The 11397-nt window shown below is 45.8% G+C and overlaps 1 pseudogene; it reads left to right on the forward strand.

Moving 5' to 3' along the window:
• Positions 1-3228: 3228 nt before the first annotated feature.
• On the forward strand, positions 3229-7253 carry LOC134337166 (immunoglobulin lambda-1 light chain-like; annotated as a pseudogene).
• Positions 7254-11397: the final 4144 nt, after the last annotated feature.

An 11397-nucleotide genomic window follows, 5' to 3' on the forward strand; every position in this document is an offset into this window, starting at 1 on the left:
CCCTCTGATCCTCCACACTGCCAAGAGTTTTACCATTAATACTATATTCTGCCATCATATTTGACCTACCAAAATGAACCACCTCACTCTTATCTTAGTTGAGCTCCATCTGCCACTTCTCAGCCCAGTGTTGCATCGTATTAATGTCTCACTGTAACTTCTGACAGTCCACCACACTATGCACAACACCTCCAAACTTAGTGTAATCAGCAAATTTATTATCCCTTCCTTCCACTTCCTCGTCCAGATCATTTATAAAAATCACGTAGAGTAGGGGTCCTGGAACAGATCCCTGAGGCACATCACTGGTCACCAATCTCCAGGCAGAATATGACCCGTCTACAACCACTCTTTGCCATCTGTGGGAATGCCATTTCTGAATCGACAAAGCAATGCCCCATGCCTGCTTACTTCCTCAATAAGCCTGGCATGGGGTACTTTGTCAAATGCCTTGCTGAAATCCATATACACTACACCTACTGTCCTAACCTCGTCAATGTGTTTAGTCACTTCCTCAAAAAAATTCAATCAGGCTTGTCAGGCTCGACCTGCCTTTCACAAAGCCACACTGACTATTCCTAATCGTATTATGCCTCTCCAAATGTTCATAAATACTGCCTCTCAGGATCTTCTCCATCAACTAACCAACCACTGAAGTAAGACTCACTGGTCTGTAATTTCCTGGGCTATCTCTACTCTCTTTTTGAATAATTACTTTGGTTCTGTCTTTACTAAGGAGGACATAAATAATCTTCCAGAAATAGTAAGGGACAGAGGGTCCAGTGAGATGGAGGAACTGAGTGAAATACATGTAATAGGGAAGTGGTGTTAGGTAAATTGAAGGGATTGAAGGCAGATAAATCCCCAGGGCCAGATGGTCTGCATCCTAGAGTGCTTAAGGAAGTAGCCCAAGAAATAGTGGATGCATTAGTGATAATTTTTCAAAACTCGTTAGATTCTGGACTAGTTCCTGAGGATTGGAGGCTAATGTAACCCCACTTTTTAAAAAAGGAGGGAGAGAGAAACCGGGGAATTATAGGCCGGTTAGCCTAACGTCGGTGGTGGGGAAACTGCTGGAGTCAGTTATCAAGGATGTGATAACAGCACATTTGGAAAGCGGTGAAATGATCGGACAAAGTCAGCATAGATTTGTGAAAGGAAAATCATGTCTGACGAATCTCATAGAATTTTTTTGAGGATGTAACTAGTAGAGTGGATAGGGGAGAACCAGTGGATGTGGTATATTTGGATTTTCAAAAGGCTTTTGACAAGGTCCCACACAGGAGATTAGTGTGCAAACTTAAAGCACACGGTATTGGGGGTAAGGTATTGGTGTGGGTGGAGAATTGGTTAGCAGACAGGAAGCAAAGAGTGGGAATAAACGGGACCTTTTCAGAATGGCAGGCGGTGACTAGTGGGGTACCGCAAGGCTCAGTGCTGGGACCCCAGTTGTTTACAATATATATTAATGACTTGGATGAGGGAATTAAATGCAGCATCTCCAAGTTTGCGGATGACACGAAGCTGGGTGGCAGTGTTAGCAGTGAGGAGGATGCTAAGAGGATGCAGGGTACTTGGATAGGTTGGGTGAGTAGGCAAACTCATGGCAGATGCAATTTAATGTGGATAAATGTGAAGTTATCCACTTTGGTGGCAAAAATAGGAAAACAGATTATTATCTGAATGGTGGCCGATTAGGAAAAGGGGAGGTGCAACGAGACCTGGATGTCATTATACACCAGTCATTGAAAGTGGGCATGCAGGTACAGCAGGCGGTGAAAAAGGCGAACGGTATGCTGGCATTTATAGCAAGAGGATTCAGTACAGGAGCAGGGAGGTACTACTGCAGTTGTACAAGGCCTTGGTGAGACCACACCTGGAGTATTGTGTGCAGTTTTGGTCCCCTAATCTGAGGAAAGACATCTTTGCCATAGAGGGAGTACAAAGAAGGTTCACCAGATTGATTCCTGGGATGGCAGGTCTTTCATATGAAGAAAGACTGGATGAACTGGGCTTGTACTCGTTGGAATTTAGAAGATTGAGGGGGGATCTGATTGAAACGTATAAGATCCTAAAGGGATTGGACAGGCTAGATCGGGAAGATTGTTCCCAATGTTGGGGAGGTCCAGAACGAGGGGTCACAGTTTGAGGATAGAGGGGAAGCCTTTTAGGACCGAGATTAGGAAAAACTTCTTCACACAGAGAGTGGTGAATCTGTGGAATTCTCTCCCACAGCAAACTGTTGAGGCCAGTTCATTGGCTATGTTTAAGAGGGAGTTAGATATGGCCCTTGTGGCTACAGGGGTCAGGGGGTATGGCAGGAAGGCTGGGTTCTGAGTTGGATGATCAGCCATGATCATAATAAATGGCGGTGCAGGCTCGAAGGGCCGAATGGCCTACTCCTGCACCTATTTTCTATGTTTCTATGTTTCTATGTTTCTATGTTTCTATGTTTCTTTCTTGAATATTGGAACAACATCCACAACCCTCCAATCCTCCAGAACCACTCCCATCCCCATTGATGGTGCAAAGATCATCACCAGAGGCTCAGCAATATTTTCCCTTGCCTCCCACAGTAGCCTGGTCTGGTCCCGGTAACTTATTCAACTTGATTCTTTCCGAAAGCTCCAGCACATCTTCTTTCTTAATATCTACATGCTCAAACTTTTCAGTTTCATTTGAAAACTCTATTTAGAAATCAGTTCGGATTGGGTAGATATGCACACCATACTTATGTTATATCAAATGGCCAGACTGATTGATAGCTACAACTCAACTGGCCTTCTAAATTTCAAATAAAGTATCATTGTCTCTGATGAAAGTCAGATATTCAAACCCTGTTTCTCTCTCCAGCGGACACCATCACAATTGTTTCTGCTCTTTCGCTTTTGATCAATATTTAAACGCGGGAAGTTTGAAAGCAAAATTTTCTAGCAGGCCAGCTATAAAGCTCTGGATGCCCTTTTTTGGTATTTAAAAAAAAATGAATACCCCTTTTTTCATGGAGTCTGCCATGCGCCAGTTAGAAGCATAGCATTGTGCATTTCCAGCAGGTCCCTCGGAACCGAGTATCGGAATCCGAGATTTTTATTCGATTGGAAAGAATGGATGGAGCCAGTCAGCTCCTCCAGGTCATTGTTTGGTCCTGACTCTCCCGCTTGCTGTCGTCTGGGGACGGAGGACAGCAAATTCCGGGAGGCTGTGCTGCCTGTGGCCTTTCTGTAGAACATGTCACAACCACGGGCTCTGCCGCAGGGACTGCGCGTCCTCAAAGGCGGGCTGCGGAACAGGTTCGGCAATCGTGCTCGTAAATATGGAAGTTCCCGCTAATTAGAGTTTCATTGTGATGGCAGCTTACTTCGTTCCTCTTGTTCCAGTTCTGTCGAGCCTTGAGAAATACCAGAGCAACGCCAATGGTCCCCACTTCCCATTGTCCAGGTTCCAGGTATTCTCTCCGCAATTGGTCTTTACCGGCCCGGCGCAGTCTGTCAGACAGGTTATTTTCCATCAAAATCAACTTTATTCATAACAAAAAATATTTACAAAAAATAAATGTAATGCCATTTCATTCTTACATTCATGGCCAATGCTTTCAGTTCTGTCCTTTACATTTCTTAAAGCTAATTGGGCTGTTGCCGCTCACGGGCCCCCTCGGTGATACACGGCTACAGTAATTGAGGGGCTTCCTCACCCAGTCCGGGTTCTCCCTCTCCAGTAGCGGGAGGACGCTAAACTGGGGTCATATAGGTTAGAATTCACATTAAAATAAACGTTATTCACACTGAAAAAAACATTTACAAGAATAAACCTTTTAATTCTTACATTCATAGTCAATACTTTCCGCACTGATCTAAATCCCTACAGCTAGAACGAATTCAAACCCTCAACTGCCAAGGTGGGTTTGAACTCCATGACTGAATGACTGAATGATGTGGGAACAGGAAGCCTGCACTGCTCTATCACAAACAAGATAGGATCTGCAGATGCTGGAAATCCAAGCAACACACACGAAATGCTGGAGGAACTCAGCAGGCCAGGCAGCATCTATGGAAAACAGTACTGTCGACGTTTCGGGCCAAGACCCTTCAAAAGCCTGCACTGTCCTGCCCTGTTGTCACTGGAGGTGTGAGGGGCATCTGTGGACCGAAGGAAGGAATCAGGGAAATGAAGGCAGAGTTTGGGAAATGTCAGACAATGAATGACTTTTTCCTTCGGAAATATTTTAACAGTTAGGTCGGTTGCTAACAATGTCGCCGCCTCAACCCGATGGTACGTGACAGTACATGGGAGAATTTCCGATCCCCGCTCTGGTTGGTCAGTGTCAGTCACTCTGATTTGCATTGATTCCCTCCCCGTTGTGAATGGCTCTATAACTGGGCTCCATTGGCACCGGCGGCCAGTCACTCACAGATCCACCGACAGAAAGGAGGCAGGAAGCTGACGGGCAGCAACGATGCGGACGCTGTGCTTTTTCTGGTCTCTGGCAGTGTGGCTGGGTTGTAAGTACAGGCAGTGGTTGCTGAGGTGGGTCTTGGGGCCATATTAAAGAGTCAATGTTAAAGTTGAATTCCTGTCTTTCACAGCTGGAGAGTCCCAGACTCTGACTCAGCCTCCGACCGTGTCGGTGAGTCCAGGAGCCACGGCCACACTGAATTGTGATATCGGATCAAAGGCTAGCTATGAAGTTGGTTGGTACAAGCAGACACCGGGAACAGTTCCACAATGGATCCTGTACTACTATCAATCGAGCAGCCCCGACCTACGGCCCTGGGTTTAGCAGCGACCGTTTCACGTCGACATCCAACAGCGCCGGCACCGTTTACCAGTTAATCATAAAAAACGTGGAGACGAATGACGCTGCCGTCTATTACTGCGCAACGACATTTTCCGCGGGTGGTAGCTACTCGGGGGTGTTCGGCCCAGGGACCAAGCTCTTTGTTACAGGTAAGTGTCCGATAAATACGTCCTGCGGTGACCACGGCAAAAATACCCGTCAATTAACAAGTTATAAGTTATAATTCCATAGCGAATTTTACAATGAAAATGTTAATTTACAATCTAAAACAACAGGAATTCTGCAGATGCTGGAAATACAAGCAACACACATAAAAGTTGCTGGTGAACGCAGCAGGCCAGGCAGCATCTCTAGGAAGAGGTGCAGTCGACGTTTCAGGCCGAGACCCTTCGTCAGGACTAATTGAAGGAAGAATGACGAAGGGATTTGAAAGTTGGAGGGGGAGGGAGAGATCCAAAATGATAGGAGAAGACAGAATACACCCCTTCCCATCCTCAGGGTCCCCCCCGCCCTTGTCTTTCTTCCCGGACCTCCTGTCCCATGATCCTCTCGTATCCCTTTTGCCTATCACCTATCCAGCTCTTGGCTCCATCCCTCCCCCTCCTGTCTTCTCCTATCATTTTGGATCTCCCCCTCCCCCTCCAACTTTCAAATCCCTTGCTCACTCTTCCTTCAGTTAGTCCTGACGAAGAGTCTCGGCCTGAAATGTCGACTGCACCTCTTCCTAGAGATGCTGCCTGGCCAATTTACAATCTAATCGTGTTCGTGTCCAGCGTCAGTTTTACTCGATAGAGTTGGGTTCAGAGAATTGCTTCCGTATTTTAATGAAGCATATCTCTTTTCGGTTGTGTTTTCGGACAAACCATGATTCGGACAAACTTTCTGTTCATTCGTGTTACTTCAGCTCCAGTTTTAATTTGTCTGTTGTTGTGTTGGTTTAATTGGAACGAACGTGAAGGGATCCATCTTCCTAAAGTGTGGCCAAAGTTGTCAGTGGGGACAGGGCTTGACCGGCAAATGAGAGCCTGTAGTTGTGAACACAGCCCAACGACAAGTTTCCATTTATTAATTCGAACATTCCAGCGAAACGTCCTGCCCTCCCAGTGAGGGTGGAACTCTCCTCCAGCACCCATCCCTTAAAAGACCCTGTCCCACTGCCCAGTCCTTGCCTTCTCTCTCCTGCCACCGATTCACGTGAGAGCTGCTCCTTCCCAGGAACCGTTGCTCATCGATCTCGGTCACTACACCGACTATGGCCGGTGCTCCGATTCTGCGGAGAATCCAGCCTCCCGTCCCCCATGTGAGTGGGAACCGAATCGTTCGACATTATCACAGATCACAGAGCGGTCTTACCCTGACCTGCTCCATGGAGCTCAGGACCACGCATTTAGTGCCCTCGCCCACTGGGGCAGAGCAGATTGTAACATATATATTCTCATTAATGATGGGCGGGAGGGCCGGAGGGAAGAGGAGGAATGTGTCACTGATGGCACCGAGAGTGGACACATTAAACTACGCTGGGGCGCTTTGATGCCAGTGTGTCTCTCAACTCCGGGAATGACTCAGAGACTAACAGCCTCACCGGTTGCAGTAGATTTCTAGTTTTTCCGTGTTGACCTTCATGCACCGTCCTCCATGGGCACTGCCTTGTCCCTTGGTGAGACTCTGGGCTCAACTCAGTAAAGCTGAAACCTTTTAATTACGCTTCTGTCAAACCGCGAACTGACGAGAGCTCCTCTGTGACTTGAAACACGTTTTCTCTTGTTCCCGTTGCAGATCGGCAGCTCCCGGACCCTTCAGTGAAACTGCTTGGGCCGTCAGCCGAGGAGATCTCCGCTAAAGGATCGGGCACCTTAGTTTGCCTGGTCAGTAAATTGTCGATCGGTTTCCCTGTCGTCAGCTGGACAGTGAACGACAGTCCGACGAGCAGTGAGGTGCAAACCAGCGGGGTGACTCAGAACGCGGACAAAACCTTCAGTCTCAGCAGCTACCTGACGGTGCCCGGCGCAGACTGGAGCAGTGGGAAGAGGTACTCCTGCTCAGTTCAACAAGGAGCAGCCTCGACAATATCCGCCACAGTCACACAATCCAGCTGTTAAACAGAGCGCGGCTTCGGCCTTGTTTGTTCCCGATTAACGGGAGATCATGGCCTTGTATCTTTCACCTCTACCTCGCTCACTCGCTCTTCACTGTACTTCCCTTCTGTTCCGCTCTCTGTAGTTTCCACTGTGGTGTTGGAATATTTGTACCCGAGGCTGATTTTGATCTTGTTCCGACTGAGAGGGTACACAGTGTTAAAGCGGACAGTTGCTTGACTTCTGGACATTTCAGGCGGTATTTGGTTTTCTCTTGCATCGGTGTTGGATTAGTTTGAATGATTAATAAATGTTTTGTGATTCGTCATCATGATCAGACTGACCGACGGTTATTAATTACCAATAAATATGATCAGTGCAGGAACGACTCCCAAGTGTGCGTTTAATCATCTTTCTTGGTTTTCCAATTCTGACATTGAGTGGGAAGAGGGAAGAGGGTGGGGATTCGTCTCTCGGCTCTGGTTCGTGACCTGGCTTGGTGAACTTTAGGAAATCGGTGCGGCAGCCTAGGACACCGAATATCAGCAAAGAAGGAAAGGAAGTTCCATTGCTGAGAATCGGGGACAGGGTGGTGGGTTGACTGTAAGGCTGTGGTGTAAAAGAAAAACGAAACAGTTGGATTTGGGAAGGTTAATAAAGGAAATGAACATAATCGTGGTTGCAAATTTCTAGGCTCCTGGGCAGCGTTGCCAGAGAGAGGAATAAATTGTAGTTACGTTCTGAGCTAATGAGGTTTCGCCAGAAGTGACCAATATTGACACAAACTAGAAAGTCTGGCTATCTGAAATGGTTGGGTCACAAGGGATGAAAATTGCCCAGTCAGAAGTTTAAACCTGTTCCTCGACTACCTATTGGGTGACAGGGTGCGGATGCAAGAGTCCAGAGACAGAATAGTTGGATTTGTTTCACATTAGTTCCTGATCCCACTTCTCCTACTGTCTCAGCCGCACTCTCGTCCTCTCTCTTCTCCTTCCTACCCCCAACAAATGCTTCCTAGGCTGAACTCTCAACCTCTCTCCATTTACAGCACGACTGCATTTATTTCCCGAACCCCATTCCTACTTTCATCCATCCTTACCCTCCCCACCAGCTCGCTATTTTAAAGGAGATTAATATTTTCTTGATTAGAAAACGTGTCAAAGGTTACAGGGAGAAGGCAGAAGAATGGGTATGAGAGGGATAACAAATCAGGAACAATGGAATAGAGCTACCGACTCAATGAGCCCAATGGCCGGTTTCTGCTCCTCTGTCCCGTGGTCCTATGGTGGAATTTATGAAAACAAATCATGAGGCCAGTCAGCACATTGGGACCATCTAAGCTCCCAAAAGAGCAACCCAATTAGTGTCCGTTTGTTCTCAAACATGCCATCAAGTCCTGGTAACACTAAAATCAATGGATATCATGAGGAAAGAAAAACAGTGACTGGAAGCATATATCACCGGAATAAGATGTTGTGGTTATTCTACATCAAACATCCCAGTCCCAGGATATCAATGCAGCATTTCCTGATGCTGTACATTCCACCTGCTGCTTCATCAATAACCATTGGAGACATAGTCATTGAATTAGATCATTTGGCCCATCAAGTCTGTCCTGCCATTGTCGATTAATTATACTTCTCAACGCCATTTGTCTGTCTTCTCCCTGTACACTCCCACGCACTTATGCATCAAGAGTCTATCAATCTCTGCTTTAAATATACCAGTTAACATGGACTCCACAGTGTCTCGGGTAATGAACTTCACATATTCACCATTCTCTGGCTAAACAAATTCCTCAACTCTGTTTTGAAGTGACATCCTTGTAATCTGAGGCTCTGCTCTCTGGTCCTAGATTCTCCCACTATTGGAAACATCCTCCTCACGTCCACTCTACTAGGTTTTTCAATATTCAACAGGTTTCAATGAGATTTCAAACACCCCCACCCCGATTCCTCAAAGCTCCAGCAAGTACAGGTCCAGACCCATCAAATTCAACTCGTATTTTAACCCTATCATTCGAGAAATCATTCTCGTGAACTTCCTTTCCAATGCCAGCACAGAATTTTCAAGATAAGGGACTCGAAACTTCTCATAATATTCCACATGCAGTATGAGAAATGCATTGTAAAGCCCCAGCATTAAAACCTACAACTTAATCTTTTGGGATTCCTGCTCTGAGACACCTAGGTCTCTGCATGTCTAATTTCTGAAATTGTTCCCTGTTAAGAAAATAGTCCACAGAAGCGTATGAACACATACATCCCTAAACTGTATTCTATCTGCCACATCTTTGCCAATTTTCCTCATCTGTCCAAGTCCTTCTCCATACTATATGCATCCTCAACACCACCTGCCCCTCCACCTATCTTTGTATCATCCACAAACTTTGCTACAAAGTTATTGATTTGATCATCTAAATCATTGACATATAACATGAACAGATGTGGTCCCAACACTGACTCCTGCAGAACACCACTAGTCACCAGCAGTCAACCACTAAAGGTCCCCTTTATTCTCCCTCTTTGTCACCTGCCAGTCAACCAATCTTCTGTCCATGCTAGTATCTGTCCTGTAAGACTATGGGATCTTATCTTGTGGAATTGTTAATTAGGGAAACACCTAATGAGGCCATTCAGCCCATTGAGTCCCTACAACCTCCCAATAGGTTAACCCCATTGATGCCAGTTCCATTTTACTCCCACATGCCATCAAACATCATTTGATTCTTTGGTTGCATCATTGCAATGAGGTGCAATTTACAGTACCATATCTTCACTGTACAAGGAAAACAGAACATCATTGGGAAACTCAATGGTCACAGAGAGAACATACAAATTTCACATGGACAAGCTCAGAACCAAATCCAGGTTGCTGAAGCTGTGAGATATCAGCACTGTCTGACATGTCTCTCAGGTTACAAAGAACACATAGAAACCTAGAAAATAGGTGCAGGAGAAGGCCATTCGGCACGTTGAGCCTGCACTGCCATTCAGAATGATCATAGCTGATCATCCAACTCAGAACCCTGTACCTGCCTTCTCTTCATACCCGCTGATCCTTTTAACCACAAGGGCCATATCTAACTCCCTCTTAAATATAGCCAATGAACTGGCCTCAACTGTTTCCTGTGGCAGAGAATTCCACAGATTCACCACTCTCTGTGTGAAGAAGTTTTTCCTCATCTTGGCACTAAAAGGCTTCCCCTTTATCCTTAAACTGTGGCCCCTTGTTCTGGACTTGACCAACATCGGGAAAAATCTTCCTGCATCTAGCCTGTATAATCCCTTTAGAATTTTATACATTTCAATAAGATTCCCCTTCAATCTTCTAAATTCCAGAGAGTATAAGCCTAGTCGATACAGACTTTCATCATATGAAAGTCCTGCCATCCCAGGAATCAATCTGGTGAACCTTCTTTGTACTCCCTCTATGGCAAGGATGTCTTTCCTCAGATTAGGGGACCAAAACTGCACACAATACTCCAGGTGTGGTCTTACCAAGGCCTTGTACAACTGCTTAGAACCTTCCTGTTCCTGTACACGAATCCTCTTGCTATGAATGCCAGCATACCATTCGCCTTTTTCACCGCCTGCTGTACCTGCATGCCCACTTTCAATGACTGGTGCACAATGACACCCAGGTCTCGTTGCACCTCCCCTTTTCCTAATCGGCCACCATTCAGATAATAATCTGTTTTCCTGTTCTTGCCACCAAAGAAGATAACCTCACATTTATCCACATTAAATTGCATCTGCCATGACTTTGCCCACTAACCTAACCTATCCAAGTCACCCTGCATCCTCTTAGCATCCTCCTCACAGCTAACACTGCCGCCCAGCTTCGTGTCATCTGCAAACTTGGAAATGCTGCATTTAATTCCCTCGTCTAAGTCATTAATATATATTGTAAACAACTGGGGTCCCAGCACTGAGCCTTGCGGTACCCCACTAGTCACTGCCTGCCATTCTGAAAAGGTCCCGTTTATTCCCACTCTTTGCTTCCTGTCTGCCAACCAATTCTTCATCCACATCAATACCTTACCCACAATACTGTGTGCTTTAAGTTTGCACACTAATCTCCTGTGTGGGACCTTGTCAAAAGCCTTTTGAAAATCCAAATATACCACATCCACTGGTTCTCCCCTATCCACTCTACTAGTTACATCCTCAGAAAATTCTATGAGATTTGTCAGACATGATTTTCCTTTCACAAATCAATGCTGACTTTGTCTGATGATTTCACCGCTTTCCAAATGTGCTGTTATCACATCTTTGATAACTGACTCTAGCATTTTCCCTACCACCGAAGTCAGGCTTACCGGTCTGTAATTCCCTAGCTCCTCTCTCACTCCTTTTTTAAAAAGCGGGGTTACATTAGCAACCCTCCAATCCTCAGGAACTATTCCAGAATCTGAAGAGTTTTGAAAAATTATCACTAATGCATCCACTATTTCTTGTGCTCCTTCATTAAGCACTCTGGGATGCAGACCATCTGGCCCTGGGGATTTATCTGCCTTCAATCCCT

This window comes from Mobula hypostoma, chromosome 24 (genome assembly GCF_963921235.1).
Source record: "Mobula hypostoma chromosome 24, sMobHyp1.1, whole genome shotgun sequence".
NCBI classification, from domain to species: domain Eukaryota; kingdom Metazoa; phylum Chordata; class Chondrichthyes; order Myliobatiformes; family Myliobatidae; genus Mobula; species Mobula hypostoma.